Below are 10,302 nucleotides of genomic sequence, written 5' to 3'. Positions count from 1 at the left end.
GGTGAGGTATGGATATGTAAGTGAATGGTATAGTGTGAGAAGGGCAGTTTGCGGCACGTAGTATCGTATCTTGGAGAGGATCCCAACCGTTTTGGATACTTTTTTGGTTATGTGTTGGATATGCGTGCTGAAGTTCAGGTTGTTGTCGAGGTATAGACCTAGGAATTTGCCCTCATTATGCCTGGCAATTAGAGTGTTGTCGATCTTAATGTTAATTTGCGCATCTCCTGCTCTGCTACCAAACATAATGTTGTACATGAATGATATACAATACCAACAAGGTAAAGAATTAGATACCCAGATGTACAACATCCAGGTATCTATTTGTAAATGTTGCACCATCCAGTGTCTTTATCAATACAAGAACATATGTCCTTGTATTAATAAAGTCACTGGATGGTGCAACATCTACAATATAATCATATGTTGTACATGTGTCTGATTCTTCAACAATAATGCCATGTTTAAGCTGAGGACCAGACACCTTCAGTAACACACATTACAATACAAGCTAAAACCACATGGTGACAAGGTGGATATATGTGGTAGCAGATAAAGGAGTGGAGAGTTAGTGCGAGTGTAAGGTGGGTAGCACAGTGGAGGGTTAGTGCAAGTGTAAAGTGGGAATCACAGTGGAAGGTTAGTGCGAGTGTAAGGTGGGTAGCACAGCGGAGGGTCAGTACAAAGTGGGAAGCACAGTGGTGGGTCAGTATAAAGTGGGAAGCACAGTGGTGAGTCAGTATAAAGTGGGAAGCACAGTGGAGGGTCAGTATAAAGTGGGAAGCGCACAGTGGTAGGTCAGTATAAAGTGGGAAGCACAGTGAAGGGTCAGTATAAAGTGGGAAGCACAGTGGTGGGTCAGTATACAGTGGGAAGCACAGTGGTGGGTCAGTATACAGTGGGAAGCACAGTGGTAGGTCAGTATAAAGTGGGAAGCACAGTGAAGGGTCAGTATAAAGTGGGAAGCACAGTGGTGGATCAGTATACAGTGGGAAGCACAGTGGAGGGTCAGTATACAGTGGGAAGCACAGTGGAGGGTCAGTATAAAGTGGGAAGCACTGTCGAGGGTCAGTATAAAGTGGGAAGCACCGTCGAGGGTCAGTATAAAGTGGGAAGCACCGTCGAGGGTCAGTATAAAGTGGGAAGCACCGTCGAGGGTCAGTATAAAGTGGGAAGCACCGTCGAGGGTCAGTATAAAGTGGGAAGCACCGTCGAGGGTCAGTATAAAGTGAGAAGCACCGTCGAGGGTCAGTATAAAGTGGGAAGCACCGTCGAGGGTCAGTATAAAGTGGGAAGCACCGTCGAGGGTCAGTATAAAGTGAGAAGCACCGTCGAGGGTCAGTATAAAGTGAGAAGCACTGTCGAGGGTCAGTATAAAGTGGGAAGCACCGTCGAGGGTCAGTATAAAGTGAGAAGCACTGTCGAGGGTCAGTATAAAGTGGGAAGCACCGTCGAGGGTCAGTATAAAGTGGGAAGCACCGTCGAGGGTCAGTATAAAGTGAGAAGCACCGTCGAGGGTCAGTATAAAGTGAGAAGCACAGTTGTACAAACATTGTGTTGTGCTGAAATAAACAGAGTTAATTTCAGTTAAAAAAAAAAAAAGTAAAACGAGTCTAAATTGATTTTCTGTGAGTTCAACTAGTGACAGCTTGTTGGGTCCAGCATTTAGAATGACATAAACCCAGCCACTATCCCCTGTGGGTTCTGTCCCAAGAAATATGTAGGCGAGACAGGCAGAGATCTTGCAGTCTGCCTGAATGAGCATCGAAATGCCTCTAACAGAGACGATGTAAGGTACGCCTGTGTCCTCCACAGAGACTCCATGGGGCATTTGATGAACTGGAATGAGGCACAACTCGTTCTCACCGAACCAGACCTCAGACGCCGACGGTGCCTAGAAGCCTCACTAATCGCTGTCACTGACACTATAGAACGCAACACTGGAAACTACAAAATTTCAAAAACATTGGCATACATGATACTTAAGCACCACCAATCCAACAACACAGGAGTCACATGATTTCATCGTCTACCCATCCTCATCATAAGTAGAGGTTGTTTTGATAAGGACATGCCTCATATGGGCCAGTAGGCCTTCTACAGTGTTCCTCCATTCTTATGTTCTTATGTTCTTTTGACATTCCTCAGGTCACGTGCGTCACACCTCACTCTCCACCTATATATATATAACATCTTTCTACCTCTGTATGTTAGAAGTGATCAAGGTCCCAGGACTGAAACGTTTTCTAATAAATATGTCATAGTGTTTGCTTATGTGTCTTTCTAAACCAACATTATTCCTTATGGGAACAAATTCGTTTGGTATCGGCACTCAAACAGCGTTCTGGAACTAATTAATTTCATATCCCGAGGTACCACTGTATGTACTGTACAATATTGTACATGTCTATACCATTACTCTGACTTGTAAGTGATAGATGTATAGGTAATCCTGGCTTTATACATCATTGTTCCATGACTAAGACAACTGTACCACACTGCTATGCCACCAACATCTAAGCATAAGAAAATAATTTTTCCTCTTGAAAGTCATGTGTCATAAGAGGCTACTAAAATGCCAGCAGCAAGGGGCTAGTACACCTTCTCCTGTATACATCACTAAATATAAAAAAAAAAATTATGTTTTTCTTTTTAGATCACCCTGCCTGGGATGGCTGGCACACTGAAAAAAAATTCTGAAAATTGTGAGACCTTTACCCACTCTGCCTGAGGTATCCCAGCAAGTGAACCCATCTCCTGTATTATCCCAGTGCTTAACAGAATATGGAATGGCATAAGAGGGTACAAATAAAAATGGGAACTATGACTATAGTTTACCTAATATAAAGAGCGAGAATACAACATATCCTGATGGAAAATTACATAACATAAACAATTGACCTATGAGACTTATTACCAGAAAAAGGGTAGATGTTATCAGTAACACGGACTTGTACTCACTCTTAATTCACCGACCAGCTGACCCGAGATTTGCAATGCATGGTCCACTACACACACGACTGTCCATCCTGAAACATCCTCACCCATCCTTCAGAGTGCAGGTACTGTACTTTCCACCTCCAGAACTGTAACATCCTCACCCATCCTTCAGAGTGCAGGTACTGTACTTCCCACCTCCAGAACTGTAACATCCTCACCCATCCTTCAGAGTGCATGTACTGTACTTCCCACCTCCAGAACTGTAACATCCTCACCCATCCTTCAGAGTGCAGGTACTGTACTTCCCGCTTCCAGGACTGTAACATTCTCACCCATCCTTCAGAGTGCAGGTACTGTACTTCCCACCTCCAGGACTGTAACATCCTCACCCATCCTTCAGAGTGCAGGTACTGTACTTCCCGCTTCCAGGACTGTAACATTCTCACCCATCCTTCAGAGTGCAGGTACTGTACTTCCCACCTTCAGAACTGTAACATTCTCACCCATCCTTCAGAGTGCAGGTACTGTACTTCCCACCTCTTTATGGAAAATGTTAATGTTACATTTATGGAAAATGTTAATGTTACATTTATGGAAAATGTTAATGTTACATTTATGGAAAATGTTAATGTTACATTTATGGAAAATGTTGAATCTGTAGAGATCATCTGAGTATAACTAAGCCAGGTGTTTTATAGCCCAGCCAGGTGTTTTATAGCCCAGCCAGGTGTTTTATAGCCCAGCCAGGTGTTTTATAGCCCAGCCAGGTGTTTTATAGCCCAGCCAGGTGTTTTATAGCCCAGCCAGGTGTTTTATAGCCCAGCCAGGTGTTTTATAGCCCAGCCAGGTGTTTTATAGCCCAGCCAGGTGTTTTATAGCCCAGCCAGGTGTTTTATAGCCCAGCCAGGTGTTTTATAGCCCAGCCAGGTGTTTTATAGCCCAGCCAGGTGTTTTATAGCCCAGCCAGGTGTTGTATAGCTCAGCCAGATGTTGCAACCAAGTCTGATATTGCATAAGCAAACCAGGTATTGCATAACCAAGCCAAGTTTTGCATAACCAAGCCAGGTGCTGTATAACCCCTACAGTATTTACAAATATACATGAACCACAAACAATAAATACATCGTTCTCCTTTTTAACTTTGAAATACATACAAAAAAAATTCCTGTGATAAAATGGAAAGTGTCCTCAAACACATGTACTAGAGCAATATTCCTGCAGTAAATGGCTATTCTTTTATCACAATACCACACACTACAGGTGCGCCTCAACCTACAATGGTTTGACTCGGGATATTTCTACTTTACGATGGTGTGGCAACAATTACTTTGGAGGTGAAACTTGAGATAATTACCCAATATGAAGGCAACAAGTCCATAACTTGTATTCATTTACTGACTTTTCAGTACTGGTATTTAGAGTAATTATTTGTTTATTATTCAGTGACAGTAGTTATTTGACTTATTTATCATGTAATTCATATATGACTTAAAATATTTTAGATGGTTTTGTGGGAACATAACCCCACTGTAAGTCGCTGAGAACCTGTAGTCCAAAATCTAACGAAAAAAGTATTTTACAAATTCACATTATTTCATTCTCATGAGATGACAATTATTATTATTATAATCAAAAAAGAAGCGCTAAGCCACAAGGGCTATACAGCATGAGATGACAAACTTATTAATATTTAAACACACAAAATTATGATGCTACTACACTTTTTACAATAATTAACAAAGTGATCTTCTCATTACATAAGAGTTTCACAAGGCAAGCTGTTCAGCCTTTTATAATCCAGCCTTACAGACTTACCTTCAGAGTCGTTGGGAAGCTCTAAACTTGTACTGATTATACAGCACCTGAGAAACAACAAATGATGTTTTTTATATATAGTGGACCCTCGGGTAATGGCATAAATCCATTCCAGAGAACTTGCCTTTAACTGATTTTTCCCTTAGCCGAATTAATTTTCCCCATAAGAAATAATGGAAATCCAATTAATCTGTTTCAGACAGCCAAAAGTATTAACAAAAAATATATTTTTTAAAGATTAAATATAGATATATATATACAGAAAACAATGACAAATATAAAGCACTAATAAAATGGATAAATGAACATTTAACATCACACTTACCTTTATTGACTCTTGTTCGTGTATGGCAGACAGGTAGGAGGGGAGAGGAAAGCGAGTTTATTATGCTTCAATATGACGCTAATATCACCTATACGGCTTTTTTTTTTTTTCAACAAACCGGCCATATCACACCAAGGCAGGGTGGCCCAAAAAGAAAAATGAAAGTTTCTCTTTTTAAATTTAGTAATTTATACGGGAGAAGGGGTTACTATCCCCTTGCTCCCGGCATTTTAGTCGCCTCTTACAACACGCATGGCTTATGGAGGAAGAATTCTGTTCCACTTCCCCATGGAGATAAGAGAAAATAAACAAGAATAAGAACTAGAAAGAAAATAGAAGAAAACCCAGAGGGGTGTGTATATATGTGCTTGTACATGTATGTGCAGTGTGACCTAAGTGTAAGTAGAAGTAACAAGACGTACCTGAAATCTTGCATGTTCATGAGACAGAAAAAAAGGACACCAGCAATCCTACCATCATGTTAAACAATTACAGGCTTTCGTTTTACACTCACTTGGCAGGACGGTAGTACCTTCCTGGACGGTTGCTGTCTACCAACCTACTACCTAGGGCGGCTTATTTATCTATCACAATTCACCTAATATATCATAAACAATATTAATAACATAGAAACATGATATATACTCTAGAATGAATAAAATATATCATAATGTATGAGAGAAGTAAAGTGATGGAAGTGTTGTTGTTGGGTTTATAAGGGCCACAGAGAGATGCTGTACATATTAGTGGTGGTGGAGGCGGCAGCAGAGCTCACCAACACTATCACACTTAAACAATGTATGTAATTTATAAATAAGAAATATTTACATTTTAATTTATAAATAATTAAGTAAGTTTATTCAGGTATACACAAATACAGTTACATAGATTATCATACATAGCAGCAAATGTGTAAAGTACCTGGGATAACCCAAAAAAAGTCGGAGTGACGTATTTCCATTGGGGTCCTTTTATATTTACACTTACCTTGGAGGAGGTTAGTTTAATTAGTTAGTTTGATGGAGGAGATGCTGGCAGAGGTTTAGGGTGATGGAAGATATGTAGCAGGGCGGCATATGTTCAGCGGCCCGATGCACATAAAACAACATTGGAGAGTTATTTTCGTGTCGTTTTTCTATCACTTACTCCCTTAACTTACTTGCTACACTGTTAATTCTACACTTTATCACTGGCTGGCACTATAGCCTTTATCAAAACCTGCTGCTTTATTATCGTACATATCGTAGAATCACTGCAGAAGGCACATTTTCCCCTCTCTCTTCCTCCTCCACTTTGGTACTTTGCTACGAGTTTTTTCTCGAATTCTATTGTACTTCTTTCCTTCTTTACCACAGGGCTGGCATTAGAAGCTTTCTTTAGGCCCATGGTGGCTTATTTAGCAGTTATAAGCACTAAAAACAATGGAATACAAAATATATTGCATGTACACGAGGAATCGTCCTCCCTGACTTGTAAACAATGGCACACTGGCTTTACATGGGCTCAGGCTGCGCGGACACATTCGGGATGAATGCCCTTAACCAAGTTCTTGGGTATTAGCCGAGCCAATATTTTGACACAAAAACGTGCCGCTATCCGATTTTGGCGTTAGCCGATGCCACCGTTACCCGACGGTCCACTGTGTAAGATGATTCAGTAAAAACACAGCAACGAGGTAGGGTGACCCAAAAAAGAAGAGACACTTTGACCATCATTCACACCACCACTGTCTTGTCAGAGGCACACAGATACAAATCCTTAATAATTAACCCCTTCACTGTCGCAACCCCCAATCCTGAAGTGTCTCCTGGTGTCGCAAAATTAAAAAAAAAAAAAAAAATTATTTTCTTATGAAATGATAGAGAATCTTTTCCCGATTGTAATGACACCAAAAACACGAAAATTGATGGAAAACTGACGGAATTACGCTCTCGCAAATTAGCGACCTCGGCGATATTTACAAATTGGCTATTTCGCCCACTTTGAGCCCTATTTTCGGCTAATTCCATTGTTCCAGTTGACCAAACTCATAACTATTTTTTTAGAAATCCATTTTTTCTATCGACTGAGTACAAGAAACTGCCCATTTACCGATTTCAACTACCCAATAACGTGGTCAGAAATTTGCAATTTGGCCAATTTCATGAAAATTAAAAAAATATGACAATTTCAAAATAAAATCCAGAATGAACAATGCAGACATTCCTGGCTCTAAAATAACATTTTCTTTGTTCATCAGTCACGTCTCCAAGCCTCTCTGATATTACTCTTGCTTTCTATTTTGAATTTTTATTCAAACAAAAAATAGAAGATTTACTGTTATGCAGACTACTGCAATACTGTAATAATTGTATAAATAACATCAACCCATTCATGACTGCATATTAGAATGGCTAGTTGGACATTTATTGGACAATGGCATCATTTGTTTACTTTTGAACATAAGCAAAAATCAAACATTTCCCCTACTTTGAGCTCCATTTCCAGGTTCTATAATATGCTTTCCATTCTATCAAATGAGACCAAGAAAACGAGAATACAATCATAAATACTATACGAAAATAGACCACAGATAATACATATCTAAACAAACACAGGGAGCTACTGGCACAGATTCGTCCAACACACGTATGAACCGAACTGAAGGCTGGGAGGGTGGTGGGGGTAGTGGGGGGATGGCTGTAGCCCATCCTGCCCCATGGGCGACCGCAGGCTCAAAATTTTTTTTGCCTCCCGCAATTGTGTTAAACTAATTTTATGAAGTGTCAAACAAAAAAATGCCGCAATTCTTCAATTGTGCTATAACCAAAACGTGCAAGACAAAACCGTGTTAAATGACGGTCTACTGTATATGACTTTTAATATAAATCACTAATATAAAATGACAAATATTTCAAATACAGTGGACCCCCGCATAACGATCACCTCCGAATGCGACCAATTATGTAAGTGTATTTATGTAAGTGCGTTTGTACGTGTATGTTTGGGGGTCTGAAATGGACTAATCTACTTCACAATATTCCTTATGGGTATAAATTCGGTCAGTACTGGCTCCTGAACATACTTCTGGAGTGAAAAAATATCGTTAACCGGGGGTCCACTGTACATCTATCCAATAATTCTCTTCAATTACTATACAACACAACTAAGGAAGTATAGTACCTGCACCCTAAAGGACAGGTGGAGACATTAACAGTTTTGAGGTGTAGTATCAGTGCCACTCTGGCAAGACTGTGATGGCAAAAGCATTTCTTCTTTGTTGGGGTCACTACCTTGGTGGGAGACACAGTTTCTGGAAACAAAATTTATAAAATATTTATATGACACTATTACTGGAGAGCCATTGTAAAGATCTAATCTGGATGGCATCAATGAACCCAGTTACTACAGGAGATGGATTTAATAAACTGACAAAGATTGAAGATCTGCTCAATAAAATGCCATAACTTCCCAACATCCCTCTAACTTACACCAACACAGCCCACTGAGGTTATCATGATTATTAACTCTCTAAAAAACAAATCAAGGAATGTAACCCAAGTGCCACCACTACTGTATAAACGAGCGGCTCAAATCCTTTCACCCACCACTGCATTACTCTTCAACAAATCTCTAGATACTAACACTTTCCTGGCAACACTCAAGCTAGCAAGGATTACACCAATCCACAAAGGTGGTGACCCAACAGATAGAAACAATTATAGCCAATATCAAACTTGCCTTTACTTTCCAAAATCTTCAAGAAACTCATACACAAAAGGTTACATTCCTTCATAACATCACAAAACATCCTCAACCCCTGCCAGTTTGGCTTCAGGAGAAACAAAAGCACAAATGATGCAATAATAAAAATGCTAGACCTACTTTACACAGCACTGGATAAAAATGAATACCCACTTGGACCTTTTATCAATCTTAAGAAAGCTTTTGATACAGTAGACCACACCATCCTACTCCTCAAGCTTGATCATTACAGTATAAGAGGCCATGTGCTTGCATTTATCAAGTTCTACCTCACTAAGAGAAAGCAATATGTCTGTCAATGACACAACCTCCTCAACCTGGACACTGGTGTACCACAGGGTAGTATTCTTGGCCTCCTCCTTTTCCTTTTATACATCAATGATCTTCCAGGAGTATCACATCAACTTATGCTTATTATCTTTGCTGACAACACAACTTTTGTCATCTCTCACCCAAATTTAGCCTCATTCAACACTACTGCTAATGAAGAACTCGCAAAAACAACAACCTGGTTGACCATCAATAAACTCATACTAAATATAGACGAAACCTTTTACATTATGTTTGGGAGTAGAGCAAGTGACGACCAACTAAATATGCTTAACAACATCCTTACTGCTAAACATAATGAGGGAAAATTCCTGGGTGGGCACCTTGACAGTAACCTAAAATTCAACACCCATATCCAACACATAACAAAAAAGGTTTCTAAAACAATTGTCATCCTCTCAAAGATATGTTACTATGTACCACAAACACCACTACTTACACTATATGTTACTATGTACCACAAACACCACTACTTACACTATGTTACTATGTACCACAAACACCACTACTTACACTATATGTTACTATGTACCACAAACACCACTACTTACACTATGTTACTATGTACCACAAACACCACTACTTACACTATATGTTACTATGTACCACAAACACCACTACTTACACTATGTTACTATGTACCACAAACACCACTACTTACACTATGTTACTATGTACCACAAACACCACTACTTACACTATATGTTACTATGTACCACAAACACCACTACTTACACTATATGTTACTATGTACCACAAACACCACTACTTACACTATACTATTCACTGATCTACCCGTATTTGTGCCTGGGGTTCCACAACAACGAACCACCTAAAATCAATAATAACACAACAAAAAGCCACAGTGTTAACGTATCACAAAATCCACTGCTAGACAACCCTCCCCCCCCTCACTGCTAGACAACCCTCCCCCCCCTCACTGCTATACAACCCTCCCCCCCCTCACTGATAGAAAACCCTCCCCCCCTCACTGCTAGACAACCCTCCCCCCCCTCACTGCTAGACAACCCTCCCCCCCCTCACTGCTAGACAACCCTCCCCCCCCTCACTGCTAGACAACCCTCCCCCCCCTCACTGCTAGACAACCCTCCCCCCCCTCACTGCTAGACAACTCTCCCCCCCCTCAC

This window comes from Cherax quadricarinatus, chromosome 8, assembly GCF_038502225.1.
Source record: "Cherax quadricarinatus isolate ZL_2023a chromosome 8, ASM3850222v1, whole genome shotgun sequence".
NCBI lineage: Eukaryota > Metazoa > Arthropoda > Malacostraca > Decapoda > Parastacidae > Cherax > Cherax quadricarinatus.
Note: the sequence above shows the minus strand (reverse complement) of the source record.